The sequence below is a fragment of the Pseudophryne corroboree genome, chromosome 3, assembly GCF_028390025.1.
Source record: "Pseudophryne corroboree isolate aPseCor3 chromosome 3, aPseCor3.hap2, whole genome shotgun sequence".
NCBI classification, from domain to species: domain Eukaryota; kingdom Metazoa; phylum Chordata; class Amphibia; order Anura; family Myobatrachidae; genus Pseudophryne; species Pseudophryne corroboree.
Genome location: NC_086446.1, coordinates 331,134,446 through 331,144,445, shown reverse-complemented (window position 1 = coordinate 331,144,445; position 10,000 = coordinate 331,134,446). Strand labels below are relative to the sequence as shown.

At 32.8% G+C, this 10,000-nt stretch overlaps 4 non-coding genes across 4 annotated transcripts; all 4 read right to left on the bottom strand.

Moving 5' to 3' along the window:
* Positions 1 to 1,638: 1,638 nt before the first annotated feature.
* TRNAP-AGG (transfer RNA proline (anticodon AGG)) lies at positions 1,639 to 1,711 on the bottom strand. The gene has a single exon. It is a non-coding gene; the product is annotated as a tRNA-Pro (tRNA).
* A 4,523-nt stretch (positions 1,712 to 6,234) lies between these two features.
* Positions 6,235 to 6,307, bottom strand: TRNAP-AGG (transfer RNA proline (anticodon AGG)). Its single transcript has one exon. It is a non-coding gene; the product is annotated as a tRNA-Pro (tRNA).
* A 2,690-nt stretch (positions 6,308 to 8,997) lies between these two features.
* Positions 8,998 to 9,069, bottom strand: TRNAP-AGG (transfer RNA proline (anticodon AGG)). The gene has a single exon. It is a non-coding gene; the product is annotated as a tRNA-Pro (tRNA).
* Positions 9,070 to 9,918: 849 nt separating this feature from the next.
* TRNAP-AGG (transfer RNA proline (anticodon AGG)) lies at positions 9,919 to 9,990 on the bottom strand. Its single transcript has one exon. It is a non-coding gene; the product is annotated as a tRNA-Pro (tRNA).
* Positions 9,991 to 10,000: the final 10 nt, after the last annotated feature.

Genomic DNA, 10,000 nt, shown 5'->3' with positions numbered 1-10,000 from the left:
AACAGGCTTATCCAGGATATGAATCTGGGGCCTTTTGCACCCAAAGAAAAATCATACACCCAGACCAACAAGCCACAAGTTAAATAATTTCTTATTCAGATTTTACCATTTTTAAAGTAAAACTCAAATTATTTAATAAAAAAATGCAGTAAGCTGGAAAAAAAGATGTTACATTTTAAAAATACCATAACAATTTAAAAATGTATTGGTAGCATAGCTAAAATGTTTCCTTAAGGTAAATTTTTGTCCAAGTATGCATATTTGTAAAGTTCAGTGCCAAGATTTAGGAGTTCCTATAGAGTTTGAACTTTTCTGATAGGTAGAACCTAAGACTTGTCTCATACTGTGTGCAACTTAAGCATACAGACCAAGAAGAAAGAAAAAAACAAAAACCTGCAATTAATTGTTGACCTTTTTGTTTGTCAAAAAGAGCCTATTCTTTGAAGCCACTCATTGTTTCTTAGAAAAAAGCAAGGTAAGAGAAAAACCTGTAATTTCATTTTGACAGTTTTTAATTTGTCATAATGAGACTTCTTTGAAGCCTCTCAAGATTACTTAGACAAAATGGAATCTACAGTATACCCAATATACCACCAAACGGTAGACAGTTTACTAAATATGCATAAGTATATATTTTTGTATGGATTTTCAAAAGCAAAATTCACTTGATGCTTTTGACATCAATAAGATAATGGAACCATGGGATTTAAAAGAACATGAGAAGATGGGCTCGTCCTGAATTTGAACCCGGGACCTCTCGCACCCTAAGCAAGAATCATACCCCTAGACCAACAAGCCAACTGTTAACGCTTTTTCATGTATACTAATAAAATTGGAAGTGAAACTGTTGGAATACATTAGTAAGTATTTTAAAATACTATCAGATAATAGAACTAAGCACTGTTAAAGAACCTGAGAAAACAGGCTTATCCAGGATATGAATCTGGGACCTTTTGCACCCAAAGCAAAAATCATACACCCAAACCAACAAGCCACAAGTTAAATGATTTCTTATTCAGATTTTACCATTTTTAAAGTAAAACTCAAATTATTTAATAAAAAAATGCAATACGCTGGAAAAAAAGATGTTACATTTTAAAAATACCATAACAATTAAAAATGTATTGGTAGCATAGCTAAAATGTTTCCTTAAGGTAAATTTTTGTCCAAGTATGCATATTTGGAAAGTTCAGTGCCAAGATTTAGGGGTTCCTATAGAGTTTGAACTTTTATGATAGTTGGAACCTAAGACTTGTCTCTTACTGTGTGCAACTTAAGCATACAGACCAAGAAGAAAGAAAAAAAACAAAAACCTGCAATTAATTGTTGACCTTTTTGTTTGTCAAAAAGAGCCTAATCTTTTAAGCCACTCATTGTTTCTTAGAAAAAAGCAAGGTAAGAGGAAAAACCTGCAATTTCATTTTGACAGTTTTTTATTTGTCAAAATGAGACTTCTTGAAGCCACTCAAGGTTACTTAGACAAAATGGAATCTACAGTATACCCAATATACCACCAAATGGTTGACAGTTTACTAAATATGCATAAGTATATACTTTTTTGATGGATTGGCAAAAGCAAAATTCACTTGATGCTTTTGACATCAATAAGATAATGGAACCATGGGATTTAAAAGAACCTGAGCTCGTCCAGTATTTGAACCTGGGACCTCTCGCACCCTAAGCGAGAATCATACCCCTAGACCAACGAGCCAACTGTTAATGCTTTTTCATGTATACTAATAAAATTGGAAATGAAACTGTTGGAATACATTAGTAAGTATTTTAAAATACTATCAGATAATAGAACTAAGCACTTTTAAAGAACCTGAGAAAACAGGCTTATCCAGGATATGAATCTGGGGCCTTTTGCACCCAAAGCAAAAATCATACACCCAGACCAACAAGCCACAAGTTAAATAATTTCTTATTCAGATTTTACCATTTTTAAAGTAAAACTCAAATTATTTAATAAAAAAATGCAATACGCTGGGAAAAAAAGATGTTACATTTTAAAAATACCATAACAATTAAAAAATGTATTGGTAGCATAGCTAAAATGTTTCCTTAAGGTAAATTTTTGTCCAAGTATGCATATTTGGAAAGTTCAGTGCCAAGATTTAGGGGTTCCTATAGAGTTTGAACTTTTATGATAGTTGGAACCTAAGACTTGTCTCTTACTGTGTGCAACTTAAGCATACAGACCAAGAAGAAAGAAAAAAAACAAAAACCTGCAATTAATTGTTGACCTTTTTGTTTGTCAAAAAGAGCCTATTCTTTTAAGCCACTCATTGTTTCTTAGAAAAAAGCAAGGTAAGATAAAAACCTGCAATTTCATTTTGACAGTTTTTTATTTGTCAAAATGAGACTTCTTGAAGCCACTCAAGGTTACTTAGACAAAATGGAATCTACAGTATACCCAATATACCACCAAATGGTTGACAGTTTACTAAATATGCATAAGTATATACTTTTTTGATGGATTGGCAAAAGCAAAATTCACTTGATGCTTTTGACATCAATAAGATAATGGAACCATGGGATTTAAAAGAACTTGAGAAGATGGGCTCGTCCTGGATTTGAACCCGGGACCTTTCGCACCCTAAGCGAGAATCATACCCCTAGACCAACGAGCCAACTGTTAACGCTTTTTCATGTATACTAATAAAATTGGAAGTGAAACTGTTGGAATACATTAGTAAGTATTTTAAAATACTATCAGATAATAGAACTAAGCACTTTTAAAGAACCTGAGAAAACAGGCTAATCCAGGATATGTACCTGGGGCCTTTTCCACCCAAAGCAAAAATCATACACCCAGACCAACAACCCACAAGCTAAATAATTTCTTATTCAGATTTTACCATTTTTAAAGTAAAACTCAAATTATTTAATTAAAAAAATGCAATATGCTGGAAAAAAGATGTTACATTTTAAAAATACCATAACAATTTAAAAATGTATTGGTAGCATAGCTAAAATGTTTCCTTAAGGTAAATTTTTGTCCAAGTATGCATATTTGTAAAGTTCAGTGCCAAGATTTAGGGGTTCCTATAGAGTTTGAACTTTTCTGATAGGTGGAACCTAAGACTTGTCTCATACTGTGTGCAACTTAAGCATACAGACCAAGAAGAAAGAAAAAAACAAAAACCTGCAATTAATTGTTGACCTTTTTGTTTGTCAAAAAGAGCCTATTCTTTGAAGCCACTCATTGTTTCTTAGAAAAAAGCAAGGTAAGAGAAAAACCTGTAATTTCATTTTGACAGTTTTTAATTTGTCAAAATGAGACTTCTTTGAAGCCACTCAAGATTACTTAGACAAAATGGAATCTACAGTATACCCAATATACCACCAAACGGTAGACAGTTTACTAAATATGCATAAGTATATATTTTTGTATGGATTTTCAAAAGCAAAATTCACTTGATGCTTTTGACATCAATCAGATAATGGAACCATGGGATTTAAAAGAACCTGAGAAGATGGACTCGTCCGGGATTTGAACCCGGGACCTCTCGCACCCTAATCAAGAATCATACCCCTAGACCAATGAGCCAACTGTTAATGCTTTTTCATGTACACTAATAAAATTGGAAGTGAAACTGTTGGAATACATTAGTAAGTATTTTAAAATACTATCAGATAATAGAACTAAGCACTTTTAAAGAACCTGAGAAAACAGGCTTATCCAGGATATGAATCTGGGGCCTTTTGCACCCAAAGCAAAAATCATACACCCAGACCAACAAGCCACAAGTTAAATAATTTCTTATTCAGATTTTACCATTTTTAAAGTAAAACTCAAATTATTTAATAAAAAAATGCAATACGCTGGAAAAAAAGATGTTACATTTTAAAAATACCATAACAATTAAAAATGTATTGGTAGCATAGCTAAAATGTTTCCTTAAGGTAAATTTTTGTCCAAGTATGCATATTTGGAAAGTTCAGTGCCAAGATTTAGGGGTTCCTATAGAGTTTGAACTTTTATGATAGTTGGAACCTAAGACTTGTCTCTTACTGTGTGCAACTTAAGCATACAGACCAAGAAGAAAGAAAAAAAACAAAAACCTGCAATTAATTGTTGACCTTTTTGTTTGTCAAAAAGAGCCTAATCTTTTAAGCCACTCATTGTTTCTTAGAAAAAAGCAAGGTAAGAGGAAAAACCTGCAATTTCATTTTGACAGTTTTTTATTTGTCAAAATGAGACTTCTTGAAGCCACTCAAGGTTACTTAGACAAAATGGAATCTACAGTATACCCAATATACCACCAAATGGTTGACAGTTTACTAAATATGCATAAGTATATACTTTTTTGATGGATTGGCAAAAGCAAAATTCACTTGATGCTTTTGACATCAATAAGATAATGGAACCATGGGATTTAAAAGAACCTGAGAAGATGGGCTCGTCCAGGATTTGAACCCGGGACCTCTCGCACCCTAGGATAGAATCATACCCCTAGACCAACGAGCCAACTGTTAACGCTTTTTCATGTATACTAATAAAATTGGAAGTGAAACTGTTGGAATACATTAGTAAGTATTTTAAAATACTATCAGATAATAGAACTAAGCACTTTTAAAGAACCTGAGAAAACAGGCTTATCCAGGATATGAATCTGGGGCCTTTTGCACCCAAAGCAAAAATCATACACCCAGACCAACAAGCCACAAGTTAAATAATTTCTTATTCAGATTTTACCATTTTTAAAGTAAAACTCAAATTATTTAATAAAAAAATGCAGTAAGCTGGAAAAAAAGATGTTACATTTTAAAAATACCATAACAATTTAAAAATGTATTGGTAGCATAGCTAAAATGTTTCCTTAAGGTAAATTTTTGTCCAAGTATGCATATTTGTAAAGTTCAGTGCCAAGATTTAGGAGTTCCTATAGAGTTTGAACTTTTCTGATAGGTGGAACCTAAGACTTGTCTCATACTGTGTGCAACTTAAGCATACAGACCAAGAAGAAAGAAAAAAACAAAAACCTGCAATTAATTGTTGACCTTTTTGTTTGTCAAAAAGAGCCTATTCTTTGAAGCCACTCATTGTTTCTTAGAAAAAAGCAAGGTAAGATAAAAACCTGCAATTTCATTTTGACAGTTTTTTATTTGTCAAAATGAGACTTCTTTGAAGCCTCTCAAGATTACTTAGACAAAATGGAATCTACAGTATACCCAATATACCACCAAACGGTAGACAGTTTACTAAATATGCATAAGTATATATTTTTGTATGGATTTTCAAAAGCAAAATTCACTTGATGCTTTTGACATCAATAAGATAATGGAACCATGGGATTTAAAAGAACATGAGAAGATGGGCTCGTCCTGAATTTGAACCCGGGACCTATCGCACCCTAAGCGAGAATCATACCCCTAGACCAACGAGCCAACTGTTAACGCTTTTTCATGTATACTAATAAAATTGGAAGTGAAACTGTTGGAATACATTAGTAAGTATTTTAAAATACTATCAGATAATAGAACTAAGCACTGTTAAAGAACCTGAGAAAACAGGCTTATCCAGGATATGAATCTGGGGCCTTTTGCACCCAAAGCAAAAATCATACACCCAAACCAACAAGCCACAAGTTAAATGATTTCTTATTCAGATTTTACCATTTTTAAAGTAAAACTCAAATTATTTAATAAAAAAATGCAATACGCTGGAAAAAAAGATGTTACATTTTAAAAATACCATAACAATTAAAAATGTATTGGTAGCATAGCTAAAATGTTTCCTTAAGGTAAATTTTTGTCCAAGTATGCATATTTGGAAAGTTCAGTGCCTAGATTCAGGGGTTCCTATAGAGTTTGAACTTTTATGATAGTTGGAACCTAAGACTTGTCTCTTACTGTGTGCAACTTAAGCATACAGACCAAGAAGAAAGAAAAAAAACAAAAACCTGCAATTAATTGTTGACCTTTTTGTTTGTCAAAAAGAGCCTAATCTTTTAAGCCACTCATTGTTTCTTAGAAAAAAGCAAGGTAAGAGGAAAAACCTGCAATTTCATTTTGACAGTTTTTTATTTGTCAAAATGAGACTTCTTGAAGCCACTCAAGGTTACTTAGACAAAATGGAATCTACAGTATACCCAATATACCACCAAATGGTTGACAGTTTACTAAATATGCATAAGTATATACTTTTTTGATGGATTGGCAAAAGCAAAATTCACTTGATGCTTTTGACATCAATAAGATAATGGAACCATGGGATTTAAAAGTACCTGAGCTCGTCCAGTATTTGAACCTGGGACCTCTCGCACCCTAAGCGAGAATCATACCCCTAGACCAACGAGCCAACTGTTAATGCTTTTTCATGTATACTAATAAAATTGGAAATGAAACTGTTGGAATACATTAGTAAGTATTTTAAAATACTATCAGATAATAGAACTAAGCACTTTTAAAGAACCTGAGAAAACAGGCTTATCCAGGATATGAATCTGGGGCCTTTTGCACCCAAAGCAAAAATCATACACCCAGACCAACAAGCCACAAGTTAAATAATTTCTTATTCAGATTTTACCATTTTTAAAGTAAAACTCAAATTATTTAATAAAAAAATGCAATACGCTGGGAAAAAAAGATGTTACATTTTAAAAATACCATAACAATTAAAAAATGTATTGGTAGCATAGCTAAAATGTTTCCTTAAGGTAAATTTTTGTCCAAGTATGCATATTTGGAAAGTTCAGTGCCAAGATTTAGGGGTTCCTATAGAGTTTGAACTTTTATGATAGTTGGAACCTAAGACTTGTCTCTTACTGTGTGCAACTTAAGCATACAGACCAAGAAGAAAGAAAAAAAACAAAAACCTGCAATTAATTGTTGACCTTTTTGTTTGTCAAAAAGAGCCTATTCTTTTAAGCCACTCATTGTTTCTTAGAAAAAAGCAAGGTAAGATAAAAACCTGCAATTTCATTTTGACAGTTTTTTATTTGTCAAAATGAGACTTCTTGAAGCCACTCAAGGTTACTTAGACAAAATGGAATCTACAGTATACCCAATATACCACCAAATGGTTGACAGTTTACTAAATATGCATAAGTATATACTTTTTTGATGGATTGGCAAAAGCAAAATTCACTTGATGCTTTTGACATCAATAAGATAATGGAACCATGGGATTTAAAAGAACCTGAGAAGATGGGCTCGTCCTGGATTTGAACCCGGGACCTTTCGCACCCTAAGCGAGAATCATACCCCCAGACCAACGAGCCAACTGTTAACGCTTTTTCATGTATACTAATAAAATTGGAAGTGAAACTGTTGGAATACATTAGTAAGTATTTTAAAATACTATCAGATAATAGAACTAAGCACTTTTAAAGAACCTGAGAAAACAGGCTAATCCAGGATATGTACCTGGGGCCTTTTCCACCCAAAGCAAAAATCATACACCCAGACCAACAACCCACAAGCTAAATAATTTCTTATTCAGATTTTACCATTTTTAAAGTAAAACTCAAATTATTTAATTAAAAAAATGCAATATGCTGGAAAAAAGATGTTACATTTTAAAAATACCATAACAATTTAAAAATGTATTGGTAGCATAGCTAAAATGTTTCCTTAAGGTAAATTTTTGTCCAAGTATGCATATTTGTAAAGTTCAGTGCCAAGATTTAGGGGTTCCTATAGAGTTTGAACTTTTCTGATAGGTGGAACCTAAGACTTGTCTCATACTGTGTGCAACTTAAGCATACAGACCAAGAAGAAAGAAAAAAACAAAAACCTGCAATTAATTGTTGACCTTTTTGTTTGTCAAAAAGAGCCTATTCTTTGAAGCCACTCATTGTTTCTTAGAAAAAAGCAAGGTAAGAGAAAAACCTGTAATTTCATTTTGACAGTTTTTAATTTGTCAAAATGAGACTTCTTTGAAGCCACTCAAGATTACTTAGACAAAATGGAATCTACAGTATACCCAATATACCACCAAACGGTAGACAGTTTACTAAATATGCATAAGTATATATTTTTGTATGGATTTTCAAAAGCAAAATTCACTTGATGCTTTTGACATCAATCAGATAATGGAACCATGGGATTTAAAAGAACCTGAGAAGATGGACTCGTGAGGGATTTGAACCCGGGACCTCTCGCACCCTAAGCAAGAATCATACCCTTAGACCAACGAGCCAACTGTTCATGCATTTTGATGCATACTAATGAAATTGGAAGTGAACCTGTTGGAATACATTAGTAAGTATTTTAAAATACTATCAGATAATAGAACTAAGCACGTTTAAAGAACATAAGAAAACAGTCTCATCCAGGATATGAACCTGGGGCCTTTTGCACCCAAAGCAAAAATTATACACCCAGACCAACAAGCCACAAGCTAAATAATTTCTTATTCAGATTTTACCATTTTTAAAGTAAAACTCAAATTATTTAATAAAAAAATGCAGTAAGCTGGAAAAAAAGATGTTACATTTTAAAAATACCATAACAATTTAAAAATGTATTGGTAGCATAGCTAAAATGTTTCCTTAAGGTAAATTTTTGTCCAAGTATGCATATTTGTAAAGTTCAGTGCCAAAATTTAGGGGTTCCTATAGAGTTTGAACTTTTCTGATAGTTGGAACCTAAGACTTGTCTCATACTGTGTGCAACTTATGCATACAGACCAAGAAGAAAGAAAAAAACAAAAACCTGCAATTAATTGTTGACCTTTTTGTTTGTCAAAAAGAGCCTATTCTTTGAAGCCACTCATTGTTTCTTAGAAAAAAGCAAGGTAAGAGAAAAACCTGTAATTTCATTTTGACAGTTTTAATTTGTCAAAATGAGATTTCTTTGAAGCCACTCAAGATTACTTAGACAAAATGGAATCTACAGTATACCCAATATACCACCAAATGGTTGACAGTTTACTAAATATGCATAAGTATATACTTTTTTGATGGATTGGCAAAAGCAAAATTCACTTGATGCTTTTGACATCAATAAGATAATGGAACCATGGGATTTTAAAGAACCTGAGAAGATGGGCTCGTCCGGGATTTGAACCCGGGACCTTTCGCACCCTAGGCGAGAATCATACCCCTAGACCAATGAGCCAACTGCTAATGCTATTTCATGTATACTAATAAAATTGGAAGTGAAACTGTTTCAATACATTAGTAAGTATTTTAAAATACTATCAGATAATAGAACTAAGCACTTTTAAAGAACCTGAGAAAACAGGCTAATCCAGGATATGAACCTGGGGCCTTTTCCACTCAAAGCAAAAATCATACACCCAGACCAACAAGCCACAAGCTAAATAATTTCTTATTCAGATTTTACCATTTTTAAAGTAAAACTCAAATTATTTAATAAAAAAATGCAATAAGCTGGAAAAAAAGATGTTACATTTTAAAAATACCATAACAATTTAAAAATGTATTGGTAGCATAGCTAAAATGTTTCCTTAAGGTAAATTTTTTTTCCAAGTATGCATATTTGGAAAGTTCAGTGCCAAGATTTAGGGGTTCCTGTAGAGTTTGATCTTTTCTGATAGTTGGAACCTAAGACTTGTCTCATACTGTGTGCAACTTTAGCATACAGACCAAGAAGAAAGAAAAAAACAAAAACCTGCAATTAATTGTTGACCTTTTTGTTTGTCAAAAAGAGCCTATTCTTTAAAGATACTCATTGCTTCTTAGAAAAAAGCAAGGTAAGAGAAAAACCTGCAATTTCATTTTGACAGTTTTTTATTTGTCAAAATGAGACTTCTTGAAGCCACTCAAGGTTACTTAGACAAAATGGAATCTACAGTATACCCAATATACCACCAAATGGTTGACAGTTTACTAAATATGCATAAGTATATACTTTTTTGATGGATTGGCAAAAGCAAAATTCACTTGATGCTTTTGACATCAATAAGATAATGGAACCATGGGATTTAAAAGAACCTGAGAAGATGGGCTCGTCTGGGATTTGAACCCAGGAACTTTCGCACCCTAAGCGAGAATCATACCCCTAGACCAACGAGCCAACTGCTAAT